The sequence below is a fragment of the Scyliorhinus canicula genome, chromosome 9 (assembly GCF_902713615.1).
Source record: "Scyliorhinus canicula chromosome 9, sScyCan1.1, whole genome shotgun sequence".
NCBI lineage: Eukaryota > Metazoa > Chordata > Chondrichthyes > Carcharhiniformes > Scyliorhinidae > Scyliorhinus > Scyliorhinus canicula.
Genome location: NC_052154.1, coordinates 99654178 through 99665634, shown reverse-complemented (window position 1 = coordinate 99665634; position 11457 = coordinate 99654178). Strand labels below are relative to the sequence as shown.

The 11457-nt window shown below is 52.7% G+C and overlaps 1 protein-coding gene across 4 annotated transcripts in view; it reads left to right on the top strand.

Moving 5' to 3' along the window:
- The first annotated feature begins 7103 nt into the window (after nt 1-7103).
- The window catches only part of cpt1ab (carnitine palmitoyltransferase 1Ab (liver)), a 119407-nt gene continuing 115053 nt past the window's right edge, over nt 7104-11457 (top strand). Inside the window, exons 1-2 of one of the 4 annotated variants that reach the window (XM_038807333.1) lie at nt 7104-7242; nt 7887-8002. The gene's annotated coding sequence lies outside the window, so the exon portion shown is untranslated. Of the gene's footprint in view, nt 7345-7486; nt 8003-11457 lie in introns of those variants that run through there. The other 3 variants (XM_038807332.1, XM_038807331.1, XM_038807335.1) reach the window with 3 other exon arrangements.

Here is an 11457-nt window from a genome sequence, read left to right as displayed (position 1 = left end):
AAGGGCATTAAGACACTTAAAGATTTGTTTCTTGGGGGTCGGTTTGCAGGGCTGAAGGAGCCTGGAGCGAAGTATGGGCTGGAGCAGGGAGAAAAGTTTAGATACATGCAGATTTTGCCAGAAAGGAGATACAGAGCTTCCCGGTGGAGCTGGCCTCCACATTGCTGGGGGAGGTGCTGACGACAAGGGGACTGGAGAAGGGGGTAGTGTCAGCGGTTTACGGAGCTATTTTGGAAGAGGAGAAGGCACCACTGGAAGGGATCAAAGCAAAGTGGGAGGAAGAGTTGGGAGAGGATATGGAGGAGGGGTTCTGGTGTGAGGTGCTCCGGAGAGTGAATGCCTGCACCTCGTGCGTGAGGTTGTGGCTGATACGACTGAGGTGGTATACACAGCACACCTTACGAGGGCGAGGATGAGCCGATTCTTTGAAGGAGTAGAAGATATGTGTGAACGTTGCGGAGGTTGGGGGCGGGGGTTGCTAATCACACTCATATGTTTTGGTCCTGTCCAAAGCTAGAGGATTACTGGAAGGAGGTTTTTAGGGTAATTTCTAAAGTGGTGCACGTGAAACTGGACCCAGGCCCCTGGGTGGCCATAATCGGGGTGTCGGACCAGTCAGGGTTGGAAACGGGGGCGGAGGCAGATGTTGTAGCCTTCGCCTCGTTGATCGACCGAAGGCGGATCTTGATGGGATGGAGTTCAACTCTCCACCCTGTGCCCTGGCGTGGCGGGGGGACTTGTTGGAATTCTTGACTCTTGAGAAGGTTAAATTTGAACTGAGGGGAAGGATGGAGGGGTTCTACAATTCATGGGCATTATTCATCATGCACTGTCAAGAACTGGATAACATCGAACATTAGTTGGGGGGGAGGGTGGGAGGATTGGGGGGAGGGGGGTGGTGTGTGTTGATGGTGACTATGGGTGATTCCTGATTCCTTTTTGTCAGTTGTTTATGGGAACATGCGGGGTAATGTTTGGGGTTTGGTGGGAGGATGGGATCATTGTTATTGATATGGGGATTGACATATTTGTTACTGATTATTGTTTATTGTTGGTGGGTGTAAATTTGGGAGAAAATGTGAAAAAGTAAGCAAATAAAAAATATTTGAAAAAAAGATCTCTGTTGCATCCCACCTGTGGAATGGGCCCTTGTGCTCCCCATAACCAAAATCTATTAAACGTTGTGGGTCAGGTGAACTCCATGAAACACTTTGGGGTTCTCTAAATCCTGGCCCGTAATATTACACACAGTGTCACTGGCACTGGTTTACACGGTGAGATTACACACGGTGTCACCAGAACTGGTTTACACGGTGAGATTACACATGGTGTCACCAGAACTGGTTTACACGGTGAGATGACACACGGTGTCACCGGGAATGGTTTACACGGTGAGATGACACACGGTGTCACCGGGAATGGTTTACACGGTGAGATAACACACATGGTGTCACCAGGACTGATTTACATGGTGTATGATACATGGTGTCACCGGGGCTGATTTACACGATGAGATTACACAACATATCATGGGACTGGTTTACACGGTGAGATTACACACGGTCTCACTGGGATTGATTTACTCGGTGAGATGACACACGGTCTCACCGGGACTGGTTTACACAGTGAGATTACACAGGTTGTCACCGGGACTGGTTTACACGGTGAGAGATTACACACCATCACCAAAATCGGTTTACACGGTGAGAGATTACACACCATCACCAAAATCGGTTTACACGGTGAGATTACACACAATGTCATCAGGACTGATTTACACGGTGAGATGACACGCGGTGTCACTGGGACTGGTTTAACTCGGTGAGATTACACACGGTGTCACTGGGACTGGTTTAACTCGGTGAGATTACACACGGTCTCACTGGGACTGGTTTAACTCGGTGAGATTACACACGGTGTAACTGGAATTAGTTTACACGGTGAGATTACACGCGGTGTCACCGGGACTGGTTTACACGGTGAGATTACACACGGTGTAACTGGAATTAGTTTACACGGTGAGATTACACGCGGTGTCACCGGGACTGGTTTACACGGTGATATTACACACAGTGTCACCGGGATTAGTTTACACGGTGAGATGTTGGGTGATGCATTCAGTGTTTTGAAATCCTTTCACCTCTCTCCCTGTCCTCATTTCCGTGAATTTCCATCCTGCCTACAATGGGAAGGTTGAAATATTGTAAAGATGATTCAGTTAGTAACTGTGACATGGTTAAAGTGCAGCTCTGAGCAATTTCTACTTGCACAATTTTGCAGATGTTCCAGTTCCTCCTTTGCCTTTTTCTGTCTTTGTTTCATTTTACGAGCTGGTGATTCCTGGTAATTGCGATCTCTCCTCTTCCTGAATATTTGGGTTAGGTCAGTGTGAGAAGCAGTCATATATCCACTGTGGCAAAAGCTCCCTCAGGGCTGTGGTAGTGGTGGGGCGGGGTGTTCGGAGGTGAGAGCATGGGGTTGGGGGGTGGCGGGGGAATGCTGACCTGGTCTCTGCCTATCTTGCTCATTACCAGTGTCAGAGAGAATTGGATATGATTTGGCCCAGAGAGAAGCCACTGGTGATCTCTAGCACATCCTAAAGACAAACTCTGTAAGGAAACTAGTGGATAATCAGAGTATATATGAGGCCTCAAACACTTGTGCATAATAAACAAAGCCCATGAGTTGTAGAACTCTTCCATCCTTCCCCTCAACTCGAACTTCGCCTTTTTGAGCGTTAAAAGCAGATCCCCCGCCACGCCGAAACACAAGGCCTTTGAGCGATCAGCGAGGTGAAGGCTAAGATATCTGCCTCTGTACCCGCTTCCAACTCCGGCTGGTCTGATACCTTGAATATGGTTTCTAAGGGACCTGGTTTGAGCCTCATGTGCACCACCTTTGAGATTACCCTAAAGACCTCCCTACAATACTCCTCTAGTTTTGGACAGGACCAAAACATGTGAACATGGTTTGCGGGGCTCCTCCCACAGCGTTCACACACATCCTCCACCCCCTCAAAGTGTCGGCTCATCCTCATCATCATGAGGTGCACCCTATACACCACCTTCAACTGAATCAGCCCCAAACTCACACACAACGTTGAGGTAGTCACCCTCCGTAGCACCTCACACCACAACCTCTCCTCCATGCCCTCCCACAAGCCTTCCTCCCACTTCACTTGGGCTGCATATGTCGGACCGTCTAACGGTTTTGTTGTACGTGTTTCCAGCCCCCACCCCCAAGGAGAAGGCAGTGCACAACCGCCGGGAGCGGGAGAAGACCGGAGGGGGACCAGGCCCTCACCATATCCAAGCAGAGGGCCCTGAATGTGGCCGGTGACCCAGAGGAAAGGGATGTTGCCCGGGTGGCGTGCGGTCAAGGCCGAGCAAGTGAGACCCTGCTGAGTTGCGGTTGCCTATGACACGTGCGTCGAGACCCCCTTCTCACCCTCACACCCCCGTCACCTCCACACGCTCCTCATCTCCACACCACCCTCACCCACACATCCCCCTCACCCACACACCACTCCCCCCCCCCCCCCCCCCCCCCGGCCCAATGTCTAATCATACATGTCGTCTTGTGTCTTACAGGACTTACCGGAGATGGGGCCGGTCCATCCGGAGTCCTCCGCTCCCAGCCAGTGCCAGAGCCGGTGCCCCCCCAGACAGCCGAGCACTGACGGGGAGAGCAGCCCGAACACCAGCCCCCTGCCCGAGACTCAGGACACCCCGGAGCTCGGGTCAGAGGAGGACATTGACTTTCCATCACAGCTGTCTCCAACACCCTCCACCATCCTAGGAGACTATCACCTCGGTTGGGCACACTGGGACACTATCTGATGCACATCACACATCTCATCCAGTACAGCAGGTGGAGTTGGAGCAGCCGAGGGGCCGGATGGTCGGAGGGCAGGCCGGCCCCAGGAACCAGCTGCCGTCCCAACGGGTCCCAAGCTTCTGGAACATCCAGTCCCAGTCACAATGCAGGCGTATTCCGAAAGCCAGGGACGACAAGAGGGGTTGTCAGTGAGCATCCAGTACCTGCGGGCGTAGGTGAAGGAGTCCAACCAGATGCAGGAGCAGGGTGTGGTGCCAGTCATGTGTACCACTCAGGCAAACACCACAAGGGTGGCATCCACGGTGGAGGCATTGGGGGTGATGGCTTTGGCTATGGATCAGCGTGTCCGAGGCCTGAGACAGTCTGTGCTGGCGGGGGCCACGGCGCAGGACAGGGCTACTCTCTCACAGGCAGCGATGTGCCAGGCCACCGAGACATTGCAGTTGCGCTCCTCAGCATGGCCCAGTCACAGCAGGTCATGGCTGGGAACATCGGCGGCATTGCCCGGGCATGGCCGGCAAGGAGCAGACACTGGGTGAGGTGGCCCAGTCCCAGAGGGAGGTGGCACAGTCACAGCGTGATGTGGTGCAGTCCCAGATGGTCCACTCCCTGTGCACCATGGCATCACCAGGTGTTGAGGGGGCCTCCGGGGATGGCTCCGTTTGCACCCCTGTTCCATGGAGTAGCCCGAGGGCCATCGGGCACCCTAAGAGAGGAAGAAATGATGGGGCCCGTGCCAGTGACACCTGCAGGGGAGGTGCTGGTACACCTCTGCACCTCGGATTCCCCCATCCTGTCCCTGGTGCATCTGGTGAGTAGCGGCATAGCAGGATGGCACCATGCCACCCAGGACACCCGAGCAGCAGCTGAGCCCATCAGATCGGTCTCCTCAGGAAACGCGCGCCAATGGGGACACTTGTCGGAGGGCAGGAGTTACAGCAGAGGAGTCACTCCTGCTGTACCATCTGGGGAACCACCTAGGCGTAGTGTTAGGGCCCGTAAGGCCAGAAAGTTAGACACCCGTTAGGTTGGCACGGGTGCAGGGCACAATTTAGTCATAGCGGCTCGGGCACAGACTTTACGTATTTGTTCAAAATAAACACCCGTTACCACCTATCCCGGTGCTCTATCAGGTGTGGGGGTGGGCTGGCCGAGGGGAATGTTGACCAGTGCAGGCCTTGTGGGTGGACCGTGCTTCCCACCCTCCTTCATCCCCCCCACCACCGTGTCCATCCATCCCAAGCAATCCCACCGCAGGGATTCGACATTACCTTGAGATGGAATGGCCAGCTCGCATGCAGGGATCAGCCAGGTGGATGGTGGACAGTGCTACCATGGGCAGGGGTCAGACGTTGTCATACGCCCTGGTGCCCCAGAGCTCATCACAGAGCGGGTTGTCATCACCCTCCAACCCAGGGCCCCCACCCCGTAGTGCCGCAGGTATGTATAACAGAGGAGGGTGCAAGCGGGCAGTTTGGCAGGGTGGGAGTGAGGGGTGGGTGAGTTTCGGATGTGGTGTACGTGCCCCTTATCAGTCACCACCCCCCCGCTCACCCCCCAGTCGGTGAACCAGTTGCCGATCAGAGCATCCCATGTGCGCTGGCCCTGGCGCACACGTACCCTGCCTGCCTGGGCCCATGTCCTGTTCATCGTCCCCCTTGGCCTTGACGGTCACTGGGAGTGGGCGTTCCCCCCATACCCCCACAGTGCCAGCAGTGCCATCAGATGGCTGATGTGTCGCCCTGTCTCTCTGATCAGCCGGAGTCGCCGATGGCATGCCTGGTCTGGCAGCTCCTTGAATGACAGTCGGTGGTGGTACACACGAGGCCTTATGCGGTGCCTCCTTGGCACCTCCTACTCCTCAGCCTGCTGTGCGGCCGGCCTTCAGCCTATGCAGCTGCCACCTGCCCCTCTGCAGCCAGGTCCTCTTCTGGCCGTTCCGCTCTGCCCACTCCGCTGCTGCAGCTTCCCCCTCCTCATCGAGTGGCTCCCGCTCATTTGGCTGCAGGGCATCTCACAGAGCTGCGGCCATGACCAAAGCGACCACCATTGCTGGTCGAACCACAAACGTCATTGTCTGCAGGGGTGAAAGGCAACATGTTAGCATGGTGCATACTCCCGTGCCCAGGCAGGTTCCATGGGCTACACAGTGGCCTGGTCGGCAGTGTGGGCGCCTGTCCTACATGTCCCCGTTCCCCCCTCACCCCTGCGCCATCGGTGGAAAATCGTGGGGGCCTCTGATCCTAGCGCCGATCCCTGCTGCCAGGGGTGCCATTGGCTGCCACTAGGGGCTACCCTGGATGTGGCTCTGGGTTGCTCCCCGGTGAATGGCGGCCGGTTCGGCGGGGTGTTTGGAGTTCGGGAGGAGTGACGGGGGGAAGGGGTTTGGGGTGCAGGTACCCATACAGCCGGTGTCACTGTGTAGAACCAGGGGTCAAAGTGGGTAGTCAGTGGGTGCGCAGCAAGGTGCCCACCATAATGGCAGTCGGTGCCTGGGCACTGCTCCAGTCCCGTTGGGGGGAGGGGCACCCTGATTGCTCAGCCTGTTTCCCATCCTCCCACGGCCCTGGCAGGAGTCCCCCACCCCAGCCAGCATGGCCAGTGTCCGGGTCGGCAGTCCGCAGTCACACCACTCCACTCCGTGTCCTACCTTCTCTCTCTCTCGCTCAGCAGCCACGTCGCCAGGTTCACAATTTTTGAAACCACAAGTGAACCACGCCGTTGCGACCTCGGCTGATCGGAGGTGGTGAATCGCGGAGGCCCTAGAGAATAGAGGGTCAGGCCCGCTAATGATATGCCAATGGTCTTTAAACGCCGCGCCGCGAGCGATGCATTTACTCCATTTTCGGGGTGCCGGAGCCTACTGCTATTCTCCGCCCAATCGCGTTTTCGGCCAAAGGTGAATCCTACGCAGGGTGTGGGGGATATATTTTTAACCAGTGCTGAATTTTGTGTAATTGCTGGGCTTGCTCCAGCACCCATTGACCCTGTGTCACCTCAACAGTTCGGTGACCTTCAGTACTTTCTGGAGGCCTCCCTCACCTCATGACCTAGCAACCTGCCTGGCCCCTGTATCCTCCGTTTACTCTTGCCAATTGTACCATTTGAAATGTATTTCTTCCCAATAAAGAACTGCTGGAACATACAGGCTGTTTTAAATTGTCGGCTGGTCTTTGTCATGAGTTTCCTGTTTCATCCTCCACTTTTTATCTTGTAGACAATATACTTTCAGTTGAGCTAATAAAGGGGGTGGAGTGAAAATGTGAGAAGGTGCTGGAATGGGAGTGCAGCCAGCCGTATGTGCAGAGTGAAAAGGCAGGTTGATGGGCAGGTGGAACCGGTCAGCTGAGGCAGTTTGTATTCCACACTGTGCCTGTGTCACTGCTCAACTGGGAGAGGCGTCAGGTAGCTGCAGTTCATCATTACTTTGTGTGACTGGCAGCACACAACCCAGCACTTTAACACTGATTCAGAAACCGGAAAATCTCTGGGCCTCTACCGCTTTCTGTGAGTGTCTGTCTTCCTTCTCCTTGCCTCTCGCTCTCTCCGTTATTTGTTCCCCCTCCCCCTCCGATCGTCATTTCTCTGCCCCCTCTCTTCCCTCCCCCTCCCTTATTTCCCCGCCAATCTCTTCCTCTACACCCCTCCCTCACCCGTGTCCCTCTCAATGTGACTGGCTGGGTTAATGTCTGTGTCACACACTCTCTTTTCCCATTATATTCCAATTGTGATCATCTTTCTGAATTTGTCTGGCTCAGCTGAAGGCTGTGATGATTTAGGGAGAGGTGGAATTGGGCTGACATGTAGAAAACCAATTCTGGTTGCCATGACGTGCTTGTTCTTTTGGCAAGTCTCTCCGATATTGTGAAGAAGCTGTGTTTCCAGTTTCCTGTTCTAGCTGCTATGGAGCATCCTGTTGGGTGAATGCTCTCACAGTGTAACCCTCAGCTGACTCTCTACTCATTCCATTGCCAGCCGGAGACCTGCGCATTCTTTGTTTGGCTCAAATTCTGCACCTAAAAGGAATTTTCTGTGTTCTTGGGTTGCAGAAGAATCCATCCAACGGTTCCCGACAGACAGAGAGGAAGACAACACGGCTTCTGTGTCCTAATTCTCAGTGAATTCTGAAAGAAACGTTCAGCAGAGCCCGAGTCTCAAGCCCTTGGTAAGTTAAAGTGTATATTATCAATCTGCTGTAACCACAGGCTGCTCTCTGCTAACCTGACTTTTCACCTACTTCCTAAAACAAATGATTAAGCCATTGAGAGGGAGGAGGGGCGCGAGGTTATTATGCTCTGGGCTGAGTGGCGACAAGCAGCAATGCCGAATTGACCTTTCACCTGTATAGAAACTGAAATGGAGTCTCCTCCAGCCCTTGCTGCCTCCTTTTAACATGGCATTTACAATTGGCATAAAACCCAGATGCGACATGGGGAGAAATTATTTCTGACGGCCAATTGTAATGACGTGGAGTGCAGTGTCTTGAAGGGTGGAGATACAAATTTATTGTAAATTTGAAATATATATATATATATGCATAAACACCTGAATAAAAAGGATTTCGGGTTTATAGGGATAGAGAAGGAGAGTGTGACTAATTGCTGACGTCTGGCACAGCCATGAAATTCAGGATGGTCTCTTTTTATGTGCTCTATCCTACAATAACTCTCAAATGAAACCTGGCTCCAAGATCAGTGGACAGTTTGTGAGCAGGGAAACAACAGGGCTGTTGCTTATGCTGAAGCTACTCAATTGACTCAGACTCAGCAGAGCATTCTCAATATATATTACACCAGTTTAGGTCCGAACATATCACAAATCTGAATACTGAAGCCTTAGTCAGGAAACACTGAGTCATAGTCTTTTCTTTACTATCATTAACATATACGAACCTACATAAAGAAGCTGAACTCCCTCTACACTGTCCCCATCAAACACTCCCAGGACAGGTACAGCATGGGGTTAGATACAGAATAAAGCTCCCTCTACACTGTCCCGATCAAACACTCCCAGGACAGGTACAGCACGGGGTGAGATGCAGAGTAAAGCTCACTCTACACCGTGCCCATCAAACACTCCCAGGACGGGTACAGCACGGAGTTAGATACAGAGTAAAGCTCCCTCTACGCTGTCCCCATCAAACACTCCCAGGATAGGTACAGCACAGGGCTGGATACAGAGTAAAGCTCCCTCTACACTGTCCCCACCAAACATTCCCAGGACAGGTACAGCACGGAGTTAGTTACAGAGTAAAGCTCCCTCTCCACTGTCCCCATCAAACACCCCCAGGACCCGTACAGCAAGGGGTTAGATACAGAGTAAAACTCCCTCTACACTGTACCCATCAAACACTCCCAGGACAGGTACAGCACAGGGTTAGATACAGAGTAAAGCTCCCTCTACACTGTCCCCATCAAACACTCCTAGGACGGGTACAGCACGGAGTTAGATACAGAGTAAAGCTCCCTCTACGCTGTCCCCATCAAACACTCCCAGGACAGGTACAGCACAGGGCTGGATACAGAGTAAAGCTCCCTCTTCACTGTCCCCACCAAACATTCCCAGGACAGGTACAGCACGGAGTTAGTTACAGAGTAAAGCTCCCTCTACACTGTCCCTATCAAACACCCCCAGGACCCGTACAGCAAGGGGTTAGATACAGAGTAAAACTCCCTCTACACTGTACCCATCAAACACTCCCAGGACAGGGACAGCACAGGATTAGATACAGAGTAAAGCTCCCTCTACACTGTCCCCATCAAACACTCCTAGGACGGGTACAGCACGGAGTTAGATACAGAGTAAAGCTCCCTCTTCGCTGTCCCCATCAAACACTCCCAGGACAGGTACAGAGTAAAGCTCCCTCTACATTGTACCCATCAAACACTCCCAGGACAGGTACAGCACGGGGTTAGATACAGAGTAAAGCTCCCTCTACATTGTACCCATCAAACACTCCCAGGACAGGTACAGCACGGGGTTAGATACAGAGTAAAGCTCCCTCTACACTGTCCCCATCAAACACTCCTAGGACGGGTACAGCACGGAGTTAGATACAGAGTAAAGCTCCCTCTACGCTGTCCCCATCAAACACTCCCAGGACAGGTACAGCACAGGGCTGGATACAGAGTAAAGCTCCCTCTTCACTGTCCCCACCAAACATTCCCAGGACAGGTACAGCACGGAGTTAGTTACAGAGTAAAGCTCCCTCTACACTGTCCCTATCAAACACCCCCAGGACCCGTACAGCAAGGGGTTAGATACAGAGTAAAACTCCCTCTACACTGTCCCTATCAAACACTCCCAGAACAGGTGCAGCACAGGGTTAGATACAGAGTAAAGCTCCCTCTACACTGTCCCCATCAAACACTCCCAGGACAGGTACAGCATGGGGTCAGATACAGAGTAAAGCTCCCTCTACACTGTACCCATCAAACACTACCAGGACAGGTACAGAGTAAAGCTCCCTCTACATTGTACCCATCAAACACTCCCAGGACAGGTACAGCACGGGGTTAGATACAGAGTAAAGCTCCCTCTACATTGTACCCATCAAACACTCCCAGGACAGGTACAGCACGGGGTTAGATACAGAGTAAAGCTCCCTCTACACTGTCCCCATCAAACACTCCTAGGACGGGTACAGCACGGAGTTAGATACAGATTAAAGCTCCCTCTACGCTGTCCCCATCAAACACTCCCAGGACAGGTACAGCACACGGCTGGATACAGAATAAAGCTCCCTCTACACTATCCCCATCAAACACTCCCAGGACAGGTACAGCACGGGGTCAGATACAGAGTAAAGCTCCATCTACACTGTCCCCATCAAACACTCCCAAGACGGGTACAGCACGGAGTTAGACACAGAGTAAAGCTCCCTCTACACTGTCCCAATTAAACACCCCTAGGACAGGTACAGCACAGGGCTGGATACAGAGTAAAGCTCCCTCTACACTGTCCCCATCAAACACTCCCAGGACAGGTACAGCACGGGGTCAGATACAGAGTAAAGCTCCCTCTACACTGTCCCCATCAAACAGTCCCAAGACGGGTACAGCACGGAGTTAGACACAGAGTAAAGCTCCCTCTACACTGTCCCCATCAAACACTCCCAGGACAGGTACAGCACAGGGTTAGATACAGAGTAAAGCTCCCTCTACACTGACCCCAGGTCAGGACTTGCGGTGGTGTTCGCGAACGGAGTGGGCGCAGCAAAGAGGCTCTTGCAGATCCACAAAATCTCGGCTTTTATCGGGGTTTTTCCCGGCGTGTTCTGAAAAAGAATTAAAGCCCCGCGAAATGGGCCCTGCCTCCCTCACCCTGCCCAGGCGCCAAAGCTCATTCCACGGAGCTGAAGAGAAAAAGAAGAGGAGAGACTGGTCCTGGTCAGCGGAGCAGCTGCACGTGGAGGAGGAGTGGGGATCGCAGCAAGAAACTGCCTGAAAGTTGGAGCACGGAGAGGATAAGACAAAAACAGAATAATAATTTTTTTATTCAACTTTTTTCCCCTCCTGCAAATGTATAAAACGTTTTTCCAAAAAAACTCTCCAAAAAAATTCCTTTTTATGGAAAAAAAATTGTTTTTCAAAGGAGTGTCATATGAGAGTACCGTTAAGA